The sequence below is a fragment of the Podarcis pityusensis genome (assembly GCF_964106645.2).
Source record: "Podarcis pityusensis genome assembly, chromosome: 9".
NCBI classification, from domain to species: domain Eukaryota; kingdom Metazoa; phylum Chordata; class Lepidosauria; order Squamata; family Lacertidae; genus Podarcis; species Podarcis pityusensis.
In genome coordinates, this window is record NC_138034.1 from 57820932 (window position 1) to 57839377 (window position 18446).

The 18446-nt window shown below is 44.2% G+C and overlaps 1 long non-coding RNA gene across 2 annotated transcripts; it reads right to left on the bottom strand.

Moving 5' to 3' along the window:
* Nucleotides 1-2262: 2262 nt before the first annotated feature.
* Nucleotides 2263-14885, bottom strand: LOC308485486. Of its 2 annotated transcripts, none has more exons than XR_013990559.1 (4): nucleotides 14690-14885; nucleotides 7981-8222; nucleotides 6402-6603; nucleotides 2263-2368 (listed from the first exon to the last, which is right to left on the bottom strand). It is a non-coding gene; the product is annotated as an uncharacterized lncRNA (long non-coding RNA). The 2 variants fall into 2 exon arrangements; XR_013990560.1 differs by lacking the exon at nucleotides 2263-2368 and adding an exon at nucleotides 4758-4936.
* Between the last annotated feature and the right edge of the window lie 3561 nt (nucleotides 14886-18446).

Here is an 18446-nt window from a genome sequence, read left to right on the forward strand (position 1 = left end):
GACATCTGAAGGCTGTTTTTAATGTGTGACATTTTAATGTATTTTTAATCTTTGTTGGAAGCTGCCCAGAGTGGCTGGGGAGACCCAGCTAGATGGGTGGGGTACAAATAAATGATGATGATGATGATGTTTTTAATGTTTAATGTTTTATTGTATTTTGTTGGAAGCCGCCCAGAGTGGCTGGGGAAACCCAACCAGATGGGTGGGGTATGAATGAATGAATGAATGAATGAATGAATAAATAAATATTATTGGCTACCTAGACTAATCCTGCAAGGCTCTTTTTATACTCTGAAAAAGTGATATTGTTGCTAACGGTCATTCTTGAGCCTGGGCACACGGCAAACCATATGGCTAACCAGCATTAAAAATGTTGCCCTGATAGAAAAGAAAACCCACTGAGCAAGATTGCATGTACCATTATGAAGAGTGGTGAAGAAGAGAATGTCAAAGGAAGCCCTTGCAGATAAGACCTAGTGATACAGAAGTACGTTTGTGAAAAACCATCTCTGTGTCAAAGTGCAAGAGAAAAGCCCCAGGCCCTGTGCTTCTTTACGGTCGCTGTGAGACAGATTGCCCCAGTGACAAATTACATATGATAGATTTGTCAGGAAATTAAAATGCCAAGTAGTGGACATCAAAGTTGCTATCAAAGGGATCTCCCGTCCGGCGGGAATATTACCGCGAGTGAAGGGGGGGGGGAGAGAAAACTTGCAATGATATATAATTTTAATTGGACTCTGTCATGACAGGTTGACCAGATGCCAATAATCATCCAGGGTGGAGAAATAATATGAAGAGAAAGTGAGATAATGACTGTATATCTTGCCGTTTCTCTTAGACTGACTGTGACAGGTTTTAATCTTTTTTAGAATGTCTTTTTTGCCCTCAACTTTCATTTATTTTTTGAAAGGAGATGGCAGCACCGTGGCCTTGTATAGAAATGTCTCTGGTGCTGTAATGAGGACTGGCTATCATGAGGTCAGAGGGGAAGGCATTCCTCTTGTTCACCTGAAAGAAATATGCCCCACTCCGCTCAAAGCCTTCACTATAGGAAGCAGATGGAGAAAATGTTGAGGACTGGAGGAGAAGGTATGTCCTATAAAAACCAAAGTGTTACACAGCTTGCTGGGTTATTTATATACTGCTTTGTGGCCCAATCTTTTTGATATTCTGGTTCTAAGCTGTATCTCTCATCTGGCCCTCTTTCCTCTACTGAGGAGGTGGAGCAAACCCATGCCAGGTAGAAGCTTAAGGAGTTCCCTTCCCAATACTTGACCTTATTGAATCCCCACATCTCTAGTTGTGTCCCAATGTGTTATTGATGTGCTCTAGTTATGTGCTAATGTGTATGGATCATAGAAACTGTTATGTGGATGCACTTTCTCCTGTGATCACTTGTAAATACTGTACAGACCTTTATTCTTCAGTGTTGCCCTTTTTCAAGCCCTTGGCTATGATCCTTTTCTTTTCTTTCAGAAGAGAGTGCTAAATGTCAGTGTCTCACAAGACAATAACTGTCGGAACACACATGTGACTGACGTCCTGCTTTCTCATGCATAATTACACAGACTTTAATTGGGGTTTGTTAAGCTCCTTGATCAGCTATGAGATTCCCCAAGAACAATTAAGAGCCGGATCCTCAGCTGATGAAAAAGTTGACTGGAACAGAGAAATATGCAGGCTCTGTGATACTTTACACCCAGCTGCCCCACCTCTGCCCACTTGCATTTGACTTAAATTAACTTCAAATTATTTCTGTTTAGATAATTTCTGCAGGCTTCCCTCCTCATTTTTAACTGAGCTTGTTTCCATAAGGTGCAAAGTACACACACCGAATGGAAAGGAGTCACAATAATTGCTTGGTGCTATTGAAATGATAGGTTTGCAAAAATAAATATAAAACCTCTGTCTTTAGCATGGTGTGTTTTTGTGTCAGAAGAGAAGCAGAATAAAGAAACCGCATATAAGCAATTACCATAAGCATGTTCTGTCTTCCACTCAGTAGTAAATGTGTGTAGGTTATCCTCAGTAGCTGCCAGCCCTCTTGTCAGCCCAATTATTTTAAAACAATTGTTTCATTTGGAATAGATGCCGCCGCGCAAATGATTGTCCCTTGTCAGTGACACATTCAATTAAAGCAACACAGAATAGGAGTTCTGGGGCCTACTGTGCCTTGTCCAATCATATCAGTCAACAAAGAACAACCTTGGAGACTCGAGTATGTCTTGGAACGACTGTCAGGTGGTTTGAACATGTTGCGCCTTCCCAGGGTTCCGCTGCGTCTTCATTTCCTGTGTCTTTTCCAGCCAATGACAGGCAGCGTCTCCACAGTGCTCAAGTTTGCTCTTGCCAAGAAGGCTTATGGCTGTGGAATAAGATGGCAGCTGTCACAGAGTACTGACAGTTGGTTGGAGCTCAGGGTGGCAAGCTGAACTGGACTTGTAGCAGTTGGGTTAGCGGTGAGGTATGGCCGCCATTACTGGCCGGCAGATGTCACTTTCCACGCTGGCAGTTCCTGCATTTGACAGACATCTAGTACTGCTGCATAGCCAGCTGGATCTTTAAACATACTCTTTGCATCCCCTCTGAAAGGCTTATGTGCCCTGTACCTTCACGAAGGGAATAGGTAGCAGCTAGTTCAGGGGAGAGGAGGGAAGAAATAGAGGGAAGGGGGGGAATCCCTGGACGAATGTTACTTCTTATTGCCCTTATTTTCTGATGGTTCTATAAGAAATGGTAGTAGATGCAGGAAGCTCTTGAAAGTAAAAGTTTACTAGCATGAAAAAGGAGGGAGGGAGAGAGAGATGGAACATTGGCCCCTGTTCAGCTTTACGGAGAACCAAAGGATGGGTGAGAGATTTGTTCACTTTGCATCTTATTACATCTTAATTCATCTATATACCACTTAATTATTTGCATCTCTACACGGTGCGCATAGAAAACAATCTACAGAGAATGGGACAGTAAAACAATAAACGGTTATCATAAAACAAAATACTACCTTAAAATGCCTGCTGGAGCAAAAAGGACTTAGTCATGTGCTTGATGTTCAGCTAGGAAGATGCCTGTCTAATCTCAGCTGGTTTGCTTTCTGCTTGAAGACTTCTCATTTTAACATTCCCTCCCCTTAAAGGTTTCACACCATTCCAATCTGGAAGTCATGGCAATCAAGCTGATAGGTATGATCAATGCTGACTTTTTTGGACACACCCAAAGATTTTAGGATAGAAACAACAACAACAACATTATTTATACCCCACCCATCTGGCTGAGTTTCCCCAGCCATTCTGGGCAGCTTACAACATTTTTAGGTAACACAATAAAAACATCAATCCTTAAAAGCTTCCCTAAAAAGGGCTGCCTTCAGAAATTACATGAAAGGTTGTTTTGCCAGAAAGGAGTTGAAAAAGTAGTCAATGTCTAATTGAGACTATTCATTTACTTCTTATTTTACATGTTTCAATTAATAAACAAAATAAACCAAAGACAAAGAGCATAAAGAAATACTGTTGCAGCAGGTTGAAAACAGCAAAAGGTTGGACATTCTTGTTAAACTTGTTCCAAAACATTACAAAGAACATCAATTTTTCCAGCAACCTGTTGGGCTAGTTCATATGTATTCTTTTGTAATAAGTTACCGTATTTTTTGCCCTATAGGACACACCGGCCCATAGGACGCACCTAGTTTTTTTGGGGGGAAATAAAGAATTTTTTTTTATTCCCGCCCCCCCAGCCGCGGGACTGGGGCGGGGGAAGCCCGAGCTTTTAAAAACGCACCTACTGTAGTTTTTAGAGGAGAAAAACAAGGGCAGCAGGCTCCCTAGGTTGCGGATATCTGCCCGAAGCACGGGGCGCTCTGCTTCAGCTTGCTGATAGCTTCCTGAAGCCTGGAGAGCAAGAGGGGTCGGTGCGCACCGACCCCTCTTGCTCTCCAAGCTTCAGCGAAAGCCTGCATTCTCCCCATAGGACGCACACAGATTTCCCCTTCATTTTTGGAGGGGAAAAAGTGCGTCCTATAGGGCGAAAAATACGGTAGCTTAATCATAGTTACTATGGGCCAAGTTTTCTCAATCCATTCAGATATAGTGCTTCTCCCCCCCTCCCCATTTTTTAGCTATTATAACCTTAGCAGTAGTTATAAAGCTAAAGTTCATTTCTAGACCATTTTCCAGAATCACACACACTTTAATACTGTTTCATCTTGACTATGTAGCGAGAGAGGAAAAAAGGGGCGGAGGCCTATAAACCATAATGAAGTTCTTGCTCCTTCACCTCTCTGGAAAGATTTCTGATCCAGTTTCCCTGAAAAATGCATTGGCATTCCAAACAAGTCACCTATTACCCCACCAGGCCCAAAGTGTTGCCATGATGAACGTACTTTTAGCCATTCTGTTGTTTCCCATTTCCCCCTCTGAGCAGTTACTTTCATGTCTGGACTCTGGGTTCACATTTTTTTTTAATGTGAACCGCCCTGAGACCTTTGGGTATAGGGCGGTATAGAAATAAAATAAATAATAAATAATAATAAAATAAATTCTTCAGTCCCTGCCAGTGTGGCTGCTATTTCACAGGTGCCTGTAAAGTAGCAGCCACACTGGCAGGGACTGAAGAATAATTCTCCTAACATTGGACAAAGCATCATTTTGAATCAAAAGCAAAAAAAGCTTTTCAGGTGTTTGCTGTTTCACCATACATATATATGTTTTTCCTTTTGGCACTGCAAGGAACAAATTGCAGCGGGGAAATGCTTAATATTATTTAATGGCATTAAAGGACATTGGGGCAAGCATCTGTTGTGTACCAAGGGTTGTCCAAGTCCACTTTTATCTCCCTCTTTCCTTCCATCTGCTCTTCTCTTTGTCTCTGTGCATCCTATTGTCATGTCTCTGTCTACAATAGTATGCCCCTTTCTGCCTCTGCCGTGTAAATAGGACTTCAAAGTAAATGATAGATATTCAGAATGTGACACTTTGGGGAATAATTTTCACTCATTTCCTATGGCCTTGGTTTGCTGAATGAGTGCTGCACAGGTCATAATGGAAAGATAATGATAAATGCACTTATCTGGAAAGGTGCTAGAAGACCCTTAGCCATTTTTGCTGCAACAGACTAACGTGTTGACGCCTTTCAGAAAAGCAAACCCAAGCATTTTAAGGGAATCTCCATGTCAGAGCGAGGATTTGCACTAGGAGTGCCATCTCCTCCTTCGCTACAGGGAGTAGAAGTGAGACAACAGCTGCACTATGGCTGCATTCATAAGGCAGTTTATTCCATTTCCCCAATGTTCTCCTAACTGTGAGTTTCCATATTATATCTGAGCTTTTGCTTGATGTAGAAGCCACTTCTGGAAATCTAGCAGAATCTAATAGAAGTTTAATACGCCCTTCCACGTTAATTGGTTCAAGAAATAATCAATTCAGAAAACTGCAGCAGTAAAGTATGAAATTTAGGGTGGTATACCGACATACACTGGTACCTTGGGTTACATACGCTTCAGGTTACAGACTCCGCTAACCCAGAAATAGTGCTTCAGGTTAAGAACTTTCCTTCAGGATGAGAACAGAAATCATGCCGCTGTGGTGCAGCGACAGCGGGACGCCCCATTATCTAAAGTGGTACCACAAGTTAAGAATAGGACCTCCAGAACGAATTAAGTTCTTAACCCAAGGTACCACTGTACAGTTCTTTCTTGCCACTTTCCTGAGGGGAATCATGGGGGAGCACAGATGCGTAGATAGGGTGAGTAGGTTGGTGACACTCATTGCTGTGTCACACTATGTCCACTGGTATGAATGAAATTTAGTGTGACATGCCAATGTCACACTAAACCCACAGGTCCATAATGCAACTGGTATTGCAGTGTGAAAGTAGAAAATGGGAGAAAAGTGCTAGCTTTATAATCAGGAAAACTAATGCAATATTCCCCACATCTGAATGTACCCCATGTAAAGTGTGTGTATCAATATTTTGTGGTTGCTGTTGTTGCCTGAAGCAGCACCCAATGGAAAGGCGAACATTTAAGGTCATACTGCATCATCAGATGCTAGTTTCTGCTTTCATCTATTAATGCCCCCTCCATAGTACTGCCTGAAGAATATCACTTCAGCCTACTGCAGGGATGGGGAAACAGTGGTCCTCCAGTTGTTACTGGGCTACAACTCTCATCATCCCTGACCACTGGCCATGTTGGATAGCACTGATGGAAGTTGGAGTCCAACAACATCTGGAGGACCACAGATTTCCCATCCTTGTTGTCAACTGAGTCCTGCTCATATTAGAAAGTAATATAACTAAAGCTGTGGTATCTATGGATTTCAATGGAACTACTCTGAGTAGGGCTAGCATTGGATTCAGTTTGTGCATGTGTTACAGGGCTTGGGTGCATTGAATTAACTTACCTACTCCCTTATCCAAATGCACCATTAACAAATTCCATGGAGGCATAATTGTCTTTGGAAAGAGAATTGTTTCAAAGTTTGAATGTTCCCCTATCACAGTTCTCGATCCTGCCTGGCTTGAGAGGTTCTGGTGGAGTGGCAGTATTTCATGGAATTTGGTTCGAAAGTAGAACATACCCTCTTTAGAACAAGATGGTGGAGGCTGTGAAAGAAGATGGTGGCTAGATTAAATAGGTTCCCTGCTATAATTGAGTGCAAGGTAAAAGAATCATCAAGTACTATTACTTTTCAAGATTTATGATGTGCCAGAAGCATATTAGGTGCTCTACAGACCCAGGAGTAACACATTCCATGCAGAGAGGGCTTACGGTCTAGGTGATTCATGGCTGTCCATTATCATTTGTTGTGCAAGCGTGTCAGAGCCAGGCTGTGGGCAGTCAAAGCAGAGACAAGCTTGCTTATTTGCAGATTTAGGGAGCTGATGGGATTCTGCATTGCTAGTGAGTTCCTGTAGCCCCTAACCCAAGATTCAAGACATTACTCAGAAAGCAGCTGTCCCAAAACCTAACTAAGCACTTGCTCATTGCAAAGGGAGCCAACAGAAGGGGAGGAGAACAAGCGGGCAGTGTGCAAGAAAGTAGCAAGCTGGATAAAGGTAAAGGGACCCCTGACCATTAGGTCCAGTCTCAGACGACTCTGGGGTTGCAGCGCTCATCTCGCTTTATTGGCCAAGGGAGCCGGCATACAGCTTCCGGGTCATGTGGCCAGCATGACTAAGCTGCTTCTGGCAAAGCAGAGCAGTGCACGGAAACGCCGTTTGCCTTCCCGCCAGAGCGATACCTATTTATCTACTTTCACTCTGACGTGCTTTCGAACTGCTAGGTTGGCAGGAGCTGGGACTGAACAACGGGAGCTCACCCCGTCACGGGGATTCGAACTGCCAACTTTCTGATTGGCAAGTCCTAGGCTCTATGGTTTAACCCACAGCGCCACCCGCGTCCCCTACAGCAAGCTGGATAGGTAAGGCCTAATCCAGACTGCTGTTCAAGCAGAAAGCTGTGAACAATATGAAAGCATTTCTAAGCAAGGACGTTCTGAGGCCCAAGTCTTGGCTGATCCTCATAACAAGCTAGACTCCTTTGCCATCACATCCCCGCTGCCCATCCCTGTTGGGGGAAGGTCTGAAGCAGGGAGCCAGCTGTAGACACATGTAAGCTCCCCATGTGATTCAGAACCAGATCAAGTGTGGGAGCCAATAGGACTATAGCAGGCTCTCTGCTTCAGCCTTTCTTCCCATATGTCAGGGAACAGGACTAGCAAGTATGGTCCCTCTCTCCTCCAGATGTGCTTCTTAATTGCATGAGCAGAATGAATGAATTGAGAGAGAAGCAACACTTCAGTCTTAATGGGACTTGACTGAAGGTCAAATTGCATGTTGTACTTCAGAAAACCCACAGTGGAGAAATGGTGCTTAGAGCAATTTGGACTGGGGAAATGGCAGGCAGGGGAAGTCTATGGCTACTTGCTATAATGACTTTGCTTTGCTTCCACTACTGGAGGCTGTAATACTTCTGAATACCTGTTGCTGGAAGTAATAGGAGAGGAGAATGCTCTTCTGTGCTCAAATCCTGTTTGTGGGTTTCCCACAGGCATCTGGTTGGCTACTGTGTGAACATCATACTGGACTATATGGGCCATTGGCTTGACCCAGCAGGCTCTTCTTATGTCCATATGCTTGAACATCCCTGCTCCTTTCTTCCTATGTCCTCTGACAGCCCTGTAAATAAAGGGCTTTCCACTGTAAAGTCACCCTATGAGAAACTAATAAACAAAAATAGAACAAAAAGTTTTTGAAAAAACAGGAAAAACTGGGTGGGTGCTGAAATAGAGACTGAGAAAAAAAGGAAGGCATCTATAATGTGTGCAGCATACATTTATTTATTTAAGAATGTCTCCCTGCTTCTGCTTGGAGAAGTCAGCCGAGAGCTAATGTCTTATTCCCAAGGTGTCCCCTGGGATGAATTGGGAGGGTTAAAGCTGCTGGTGAAGTTTTAGAAGATGAAAGGGAAATACAAGAAGGGAGGCAAGGAAATGATCAAGAAAACCAAGATTGAAAATGAAAGGGAAATGTACGCAAGCGATGAAGATGAATAACAAATGCTTTTACAAAGGTAACGCGTAAGGAGCAAGGAGCTGATGAAAAAGATGGCAGGCCCTTTGGGAAAACAGTGATTGGGAAGGAAATTGATGACAGAAGAGTTGAACGGCTGCTGCAAAAGGGAATGGTTTCTTTACAGATGACTTCAAGTGGTTCAAGCGGGCAGGTCAAATTGGTGGAATTGAAAAATGAGGAAGAGGGTCCCAAAGTCTAGGGGCTTGGTGGGCACCAGGGCTGTGGGGAACACTCTGTGATTTATTCATTTGTTTCAGAAATGTCTAAAATAATGGAGATCAAACAAGTTCCCAGCGTGGTTCCCATAGAATCAAAATACAACTAACCTCCCCCCCAAAAAATGGAGCCATAGGTGCTTCCTGAGAGGTGGGGCTTATCAGGAAGGCCATCTCTGGATACAGAAGAGAGCAACAACAACATCTGCTCCTGTGTGGAGGTATTGCCATTTAGCTCCCTTATCAGCATAAACACCACTGAGACACAGCCAGAAGAAGCATCATCAGCAGAGGTCTGAAGGATCTGCCCTGTCCTGTAAATAAACCACCTCTTTTTTGTTGAGTCATGGATACTTCTCTCAGAGAGATGGAATATTAAGAATAATTGATTACTTATAACCCACCCACCCCGCATCTTGCCTGCCCTCCCTAGCCACTCTGGGCGGCTTCCAACAGAATATTAAAAACCTTATCTGCAAGGCCATTGTTGATGGTGGGTCACCATTGAAGGGGTGACACCAAAGCTTTACCCTTTGGGAGAGTCGCTCTGGGATGAAACAAGGAAGTGCATCGCCAGGAGCAGCCATTCCCTCAGACTGCCGAGCCATTGAAGCAAAGAAGGGCTATTCTATTGGCTCTTTTGAGAGGCCAGCTACCCTTGGCTCTTCCGCAACTCTCTCCCAGTTGGGGTACCTGAACTGCTTTCATCCCAGCTGGTCATTATAAGAACTGCAACTTTAAGAGCAGGTTCCTGAGTTTCCCTTTTCCCACTCTCTCCCTGTCCCATTTTCCTTTTGTGCCATACCTTTGAGATTGTACCTGATCTGCAGTCTTCTCTGGAGCCTTTAACAAGTGTGGTAAAAATGCTTTAAATTTAAAAACAACAACACTTACTTAAGTGTTTTGTACATATCTCTCATCCAGGAACCTTCCAGCCCCAAACCTGCTTAGCTTCCACAAACAATGTTTGCCATCTTGCCAAAGGTTGCAGGCAGCTTTACCTGCAGCAATTGCATGTTGATTGCCCTCTTAAAAGACAAAGTCCAGCAACTGGAGGAACGTGTAGCTACGCTCCAAAGAATTAGAGAGCTGGAGCTCTTCTTGGAAGCAACAGAGCACACCGTCTCCACCAAGGAGGAGACAGGGGACTCCCCTGAGAAGGACGCTAGTTCACCAACACAGGAGCCAGATATATGGAGAAACGTGACTCAAAGAAGTAGGAGGCCCAGGGTTCGCTCTGATTGTTTAGAAATACACAATCGCTTTGAGGTCCTCTCCCCTAGCATGGAAGACGAAGAGCAGACTCCATTTGAGGATCTCTCCCTCATTACAGTCGATCAGGTATATGAAGACGAGCAGCAAAGTCAGTCCTCAGGGAATGTGCAGGCGACCTTGGAGTGGACAGCTCACAGAAGAACCCCGACCAAACCTAAGAGGAGGCGTGTAGTGGTGATAGGGGATTCCCTACTGAGGGGAACAGAAGCAGTGATCTGTGGGCCTGACAAGATGTCTCGGGAAGTGTGCTGTCTCCCCGGGGCTAAGATCCAAGATGTAACTGAACGACTGCAAGGAATCATAAAACCCACTGACAAATACCCCTTCCTCTTGGTTCATGTGGGAACCAATGACACTGCAAGCAATAGCCTCCAGAAGATCAAAAGAGACTACGAGGCTCTGGGCAGGAAATTGAAGCAATTAAATGCACAAATTGTCATCTCATCTGTCCTCCCAGTTGAACGACGTGGCCCAGGGAGAGAAGGGAAAATAGTGGAAGTGAACAGCTGGCTTCGCAAATGGTGTATACAGGAACGGTTTGGATTCTTAGATCACGGACTGCAGTTTCTTGAAGATGGACTTCTGGCAAGCGATGGGCTGCACCTCACAACGGTTGGGAGAAATGTTTTTGCCAAAAATCTCAGAAACCTCATCAGGAGGGCTTTAAACTGACTAATGTGGGGGAGGGAGACAGTGCTCCTGAAGGTAGGAGTCTATCAATTGAGGAAGATGATCATCCAAATGTCATAGACCAAATGGAGCAAACAGCACACAGACCTAGTGGTGGGAGGAAAAAATCCTTAAATAAGAGTCACGGGGGAATGATTAATGGACTTCAATGTCTGTACACTAATGCGCAAAGCATGGGAAATAAACAAGATGAGCTTGAGCTCTTGGTACAGCAAACTAAATATGACATAATAGGCATCACTGAAACCTGGTGGGATAAGTCCCACGATTGGAATGTAATAATGGGGGGATACAATCTATTTCAGAGAAACAGACCAGACAAGAAAGGAGGGGGAGTGGCAATATATGTCAGGGATGTGTATACCTGTGAAGAGATCCAAGATTTAGAACCTCAAAGCCAAAGTGAGAGCATTTGGGTCAAAATTAAGGGAGAGAAGAATAACAGTGACCTCATTGTGGGAGTTTACTATAGATCCCCAAGCCAAATGGAGGACATAGATGATGCCTTCCTGGAACAGATGGCCAAGCATGCAAAAGGAAGGGAGATAGTAGTAATGGGGGACTTCAATTACCCGGATATTTGTTGGATGTCAAACTCAGCCAAGAGCATAAGGTCAAACAGATTCCTCACTGGCCTTGCAGACAACTTCATTGTCCAGAAAGTGGGAGATGCAACAAGAGGAACAGCCATTTTAGATCTGGTCCTAACCAATGTTGATGACCTGGTTAGTGGGGTAGAAGTGGAAGGATCATTAGGCGCGAGTGATCATGCTCTTCTGAAGTTTACTATACAGCGGAAAGGAGCAGCCAAGCATACTAGGACTCAATTTCTTGACTTTAAGAAAGCTGACTTCATAAAACTTAGGGAAGTGCTGGGTGAGATCCCATGGACAGTAATACTAAAAGGAAAGGGAGTTCATGATGGCTGGGAGTTTGTTAAGAGGGAGATACTAAAAGCACAACATCAGGCAATACCAATGAGACAGAAACATGGAAGGTGCCTAAAGAAGCCAGGGTGGCTATCTAAAGAACTTTTAACTGAGTTAAGATTAAAAAAGGATGTGTACAAAAAATGGAAAAGGGGGGAAACCACCAAAGAGGAATTCAAACAAATAGCCAGCACGTGTAGACACAAAGTCAGAAAAGCTAAAGCACAGAATGAACTCAGGCTTGCTAGAGAGGTTAAAAGCAACAAAAAAGGCTTTTATGGGTATGTCCGTAGCAAAAGGAAGAACAAAGAAACAGTGGGGTCACTCAGAGGAGAAGATGGTGAAATGCAAACAGGGGACACAGAAAGAGCTGAACTCCTCAATGCCTTCTTTGCCTCAGTCTTCTCCGATAAAGAAAACAATGCCCGACCTGAAGAATTTGGAGCAAATGATTCAGCAGAGGAAACACAGCCCAGAATAACTAAGGAGATAGTTGGCTAGTTGGCTAGTTTAGATGTTGGCTAGTTTAGATGTATTCAAGTCTCCAGGGCCAGATGAACTGCATCCAAGAGTATTAAAAGAACTGGCAGATGTGATCTCAGAACCACTGGCAGTCATCTTTGAGAATTCCTGGAGAACAGGCGAAGTCCCGGCAGCCTGGAGGAGGGCAAATGTTGTCCCTATTTTCAAAAAGGGGAAAAGAGAGGACCCAAATAATTACCGCCCAGTCAGTCTGACATCAATACCAGGGAAGATTCTGGAGCAGATCATTAAGCAAACAGTCTGTGAGCACCTAGAAAGGAATGCTGTGATCACCAATAGTCAGCATGGATTTCTGAAAAATAAGTCATGTCAGACTAACCTGATCTCGTTTTTTGACAGAATTACAAGCCTGGTAGATGAAGGGAACGCAGTGGATGTAGCCTACCTTGATTTCAGCAAGGCATTTGACAAGGTGCCTCATGATATTCTTGTAAAGAAGCTGGTAAAATGTGGTCTTGACTATGCTACCACTCAGTGGATTTGTAACTGGCTGACTGACCGAACCCAAAGGGTGCTCATCAATGGTTCCTCTTCATCCTGGAGAAGAGTGACTAGTGGGGTGCCCCAGGGTTCTGTCTTGGGCCCGGTCTTATTCAACATCTTTATCAACGACTTGGATGATGGACTCAAGGGCATCCTGATCAAATTTGCAGATGACACCAAATTGGGAGGGGTGGCTAACACCCCAGAGGACAGGATCACACTTCAAAACGACCTTGACAGATTAGAGAACTGGGCCAAAACAAACAAGATGAATTTTAATAGGGAGAAATGTAAAGTATTGCACTTGGGCAAAAAAAATGAGAGGCACAAATACAAGATGGGGGACACCTGGCTTGAGAGCAGTACATGTGAAAAGGATCTAGGAGTCTTGGTTGACCACAAACTTGACATGAGCCAACAGTGTGATGCGGCAGCTAAAAAAGCCAATGCAATTCTGGGCTGCATCAATAGGAGTATAGCATCTAGATCAAGGGAAGTAATAGTGCCACTGTATTCTGCTCTGGTCAGACCTCACCTGGAGTACTGTGTCCAGTTCTGGGCACCACAGTTCAAGAAGGACACTGACAAACTGGAACGTGTCCAGAGGAGGGCAACCAAAATGGTCAAAGGCCTGGAAACGATGCCTTATGAGGAACGGCTAAGAGAGCTGGGCATGTTTAGCCTGGAGAAGAGGAGGTTAAGGGGTGATATGATAGCCATGTTCAAATATATCAAAGGATGTCACATAGAGGAGGGAGAAAGGTTGTTTTCTGCTGCTCCAGAGAAGCGGACACGGAGCAATGGATCCAAACTATAAGAAAGAAGATTCCACCTAAACATTAGGAAGAACTTCCTGACAGTAAGAGCTGTTCGACAGTGGAATTTGCTGCCAAGGAGTGTGGTGGAGTCTCCTTCTTTGGAGGTCTTTAAGCAGAGGCTTGACAACCATATGTCAGGAGTGCTCTGATGGTGTTTCCTGCTTGGCAGGGGGTTGGACTCGATGGCCCTTGTGGTCTCTTCCAACTCTATGATTCTATGATTCTAAGTAGCTGTGAATTAGACCTTCCTGAGGCCTTGCCCTCATCTTCCTGAAGTATCAGCAATGCAGTGCCAGAGAAACCACTTTAACAACAAACATTAGGAACACAAGAACTGTGCTTACCTATAGTTCAGTTTCCTTGAAGACTGTGGAGTCTTTGGGATATAAACAGTTTCATTTACACATATATACAACCTGATCATAGTATGGAGGGGCTGACAGAATTAACACCACTTGCTTCCCAATTAGGTTCTCAGGGAGATGACCAAACCATAACTTTGGGTCCAGCACAGAGCAAGTCCAACTTTGGGTTTCCTGCTCCAGTACCAGCCAAAACTCTCACACAGCCCCCCAGTCTATTGTTCTCCATCCTGGGATGATGCTGCATGCGGCCAGGTGAGGTGGGAAAAGTCCCACCCATTTGTCTCTATGGCAATAGAGCTCACTCTTTAAGATGCTGATGATGGGTACTTGGCTGAGCAGCTAAGGCCATTACCTCAACAAAGAAGTTAGTTTACTGGTTTAGCAGGTTTCCCCTGATAGAGTCTAACCTTACAGATACAAGATCACTGGCCTGGAACCAACTCATGGGTATCATCTAGATGGAACCCCCAAACCTATAAACTTTGATCTCATTCTAATTTCCATAAATATCTCTGGACTTAGAGAAGGGAGACTTCCCTGCTTCCCTGAACCTCTCTATCTCCTGGCCACCTTTACTCGCATGTAAGGAGTTGCTGGTGCTGCCACTGCTCCATCCAAAAGCTTATGGCTCCAGGGTGAGGCAGGCAAGTGATGAGGCACTGGGCAGGCTGTGGCACTGAGGCTCACAGCCTGTCCTCTGCCCACCTATGAGTCCAAAACCCCTTTTTTGAGAAACACTGCAACAATGGTAGGAATTGGTGAATACATGGAGCACAGAGCACATGTAGGTAACATACCATTTTAGAACTGTTTGGTCTTTATGGACCTTCTTCATCATTGATGGAACCTTCTTGCAGCATCACTGAGTCAGCTGTGTGGACTAGCCCTTTGAGTGCCTCTTACGATGGACATTTTTACATTTAACACCCCAAGCCACGCACTGAGCAGGTGTCAATCAGGATAACCTCTTTGTTTGATCAGCTGAGTGCTGGGGTCTTCAGCTAACTTTGCACTGTGAGAGCAGTTAGAAGATATCCCGGAGAGAAAGAAAGAAAGAAAGAAAGAAAGAAAGAAAGAAAGAGAGAAAGAGAACCTGCATAATGGCAAATTGGATGCTGGATTTCAAGCAGCAGCAAAGAACTTATTACTGATGGATGTCTCACACTGTCAGAAAAGCAAACACTGAAGCATTTTAATTGAATCCTACTGAGACCAGAATGCCTTTGTTTCTCAGTTCACTGAAGACATCTTGCTCCAGAAGAGAGATTTCCCTTTCTGCATTCAAGTCATTATTAGGCTGACTTCTTCTCTCTAACTGTTACCAAGTGGCCTAGTTTCCTTGTTCAGATCAGCATCTGCCAGTTGGTGTAGTGATGATGACTGTTCCATACCAGGCCTGAATGCCTTCTGGCTTTGCTCTCCTTGTTTCATACTGTGTTGGCAATTTCTCCCATCTGTGCCCTCTCTCCACGATGAGCCTGTTGTCTACAGAGCACTAAAATGTTACACGTTTTAAGGAAATAAAAAAGACATAATATTTCCCCCCTGAAGGGCCTTTCCATTTCTGGTACAATTTTTGAACCATAAGCGATTGTGGCCTAGTTCTCACCAAGATGGTAAATCTGTGTCTGGAGGGGATCACTTCAGATCAAAGGGTGACACACATGGCAGACTACTCCTTTGTTCAAAAACAAAATCACCTCTCTACATAGAAAATGGTGAGGGAGAAAATTGGCTAGAACCTTTGTCCCTAATACCTAATTTTCTATGGGGATGTGTGACACACTTATTTATTTATTAATCTGGAGAAGCATTCCATCATTGCAATCAGCAGTGCTGCAGACCAGACAAAACTTACAATCTCATTGTGAAGTGTAAGTTTAAAAGTAAGTGATTAGATGCTCATCCCTACCACTTTAGTGTTCTTAAGAACATAAGAGCACAAGTCCGCTCACCTTCAGTTCAGTTCAGTTCAGTTCAGTTTGTGATGTCTTAGCAAACAGCCATTACACATCTTCATGGTGTGGTAGAATTGCGACCTAGTGACACCATCTCACATCATAATCTGGAAGGGCCCTGGAGCTTCCTGCCTGGTGGGGTTACTTAGGTGCTTGCCTTGCTGGCTGGGGCTTTAAATCCAGGCCTGCCTGCAAATTGACCACTGCATAAGATTTTTTTTTAAATCTAAAATATACAGCATTTTATTGGAATGGGAAACAAAGGATGAGTTTGTGAAGGTGGCAACTATTCACTGGGTGTCAGATTTTGGATACAATATACAGTGGTACCTTGGGTTACAGACGCTTCAGTTTCCAGATGCTTCAGGTTACAGACTCCGCTAAAACAGAAGTAGTACCTCGGGTTAAGAACTTTGCTTCAGGATGAGAACTGAAATCAGGGCACGGCGGCAGCAGGAGGCCCCATTAGCTAAAGTGGTACCTCAGGTTAAGAACAGTTTTTCAGGTTAAGAACGGACCTCCAGAACGAATTAAGTTCTTAACCTGAGGTACCACTGTAGAGCTTTCAGCATGGGAAAAACTGTGGAATAACACACTAAGCTTTTTGGCATGTTATACAATCAGGGTAAACATTCAAAAAATGATGTACAGGTGGTATCTGACACCCAGCAAACTAGCCAAAATATACAAAAGAGGATCAAATTTATGCTGGAAGTATTCAGATAAAGAGGGCATGCTAATCCACATGGTGGCAATGCAAATTTGTGATAAAATTCTGGGAAATGATATACGAGGAATTAAAAAAGATGCTTAAGTGTACTTGCCCCTAAGAAACCACAAGTGTTCCTGTTAGTGATAATGGGACAAGAAATACCAGGCAAAGTTAAAAACCTTTTTCTATACACAACAGCAGCCACAACAAAAATGTGGAAAGAGAAGGCCATCCCGATAAAGGACCAATGGCTGCTTGAAGTAAAAGAATATATAGAACTAGCATGCATGACTGCCAAGATAATAAATATAGATGGAAAGATAGTAACAAGCGAGTGGGAACAATTTGGAGAGTATTTAAAATGATGTGATATTAAGGTAAATCTACAAGCAGGGATTAATCTGTGAGCAGCAGCAAACAAAAGTAAGGGTCATTAACAGAAGGAGAAAAGAGTAGATAATAAATGGAGATGTAGCAAACTTAAGAATGTGTAATAGGACATTGAGGACAGATAGGATGGGAAGTCCATATAAGACTTGATAGGATCTAAATATGAATGTATAAAGTACACTGGAAATGAATGAATGAATGAATAACAAATTGACCACTGGCGGGCGAGCATAGAGGCAGGCACTTATCTGGGGGCGGGCCCATGGAGGCTTCCCTTGGGTCCATTCCCAGATAATGAAACCCGCCTGCCCCTGTCCCAGTTCTTTGGCAGATCTCCCTCTCTCCCTCCTGTTGACCTGACCTTGCAGTGGACATAGTTGGCTGCTGTATTTGGGACCGGGCAGGGATTTCTCCACCATGCCAATTGCCGTGGTGTTTTTTCCTACCTCATAGCAATCGTCACAACTTTGGCTGTTTGGACATTGAGTAAGCCTTAGTCTTGGCTGGAGGGGAGGATACAGCTTCTGCCTGCCCCTCTGAATAAATGGTATCCTGCTAAAGGGAACTTGGCGGAGTTGCTTCTGTCCAAATGCCCAGGTAGGGATTAGGGCCACAATACTCCTCAAAACATCAATCCTGCAGGGGGACTCCTATCCGATGTATGTCATAGGAATGCCCCCAGCCACGCTGTGGGGTTGACCCACAGTATACTTTCTGCAGGCAGGCTGGAATTTGATAGCTATACACAATGCCTATGCCAAACCTCTGACATCAGTAATCAATAAAGGTGTGACCTTATTTGATCCCTAAACATTGTGTTATGTCTGGCACACAAGAAGAAACCTACTTTCTGCCAGAGGCTGGTGCCTCCTTCCCCAAGCCTGGGAAGCTTCTGCCTGGCTTAGGGAGGGAGGCACGATATACATACATGCAATGTCAGGGTGTCGTGACATCAGATGTGCAACGTCCCCCTCCCCTCACATTGGCCTTGCAAGCTGATAACTCTGACCATAATTGCTCCCTAGGAAGAATTTCACCGCATGCCACTGATGATGGATCAGGTCAATGGCCCATCTAGTCCAGCATCTTGTTCTCATAGAGGGCAACCTGTGGTGTAGTGGTTAAGAGCTGCAGTCTTGTAATCTGGTGAACCGGGTTCGCTTCCCCGCTCCTCCACATGCAGCTGCTGGGTGACCTTGGGCTAGTCACACTTCTCTGAAGTCTCTCAGCCTCACTCACCTTGCAGAGTGTTTGTTGTGGGGGAGGAAGGGAAAGGAGAATGTTAGCCGCTTTGAGACTCCTTCGGGTAGTGATAAAGCGGTATATCAAATCCAAACTCTTCTTCTTCTTCTGTTGGAAGCATGAAAGCAGGACCCAGGGGTACCAGCACTCTGCCCACTTGTGATTGCCAGCAACTTGGATATTCAGGGATTCAAAGTGAATGCTGTCTTAAGATGTTTTCATACAAATGTAAACATATTGCTATCTACTCCC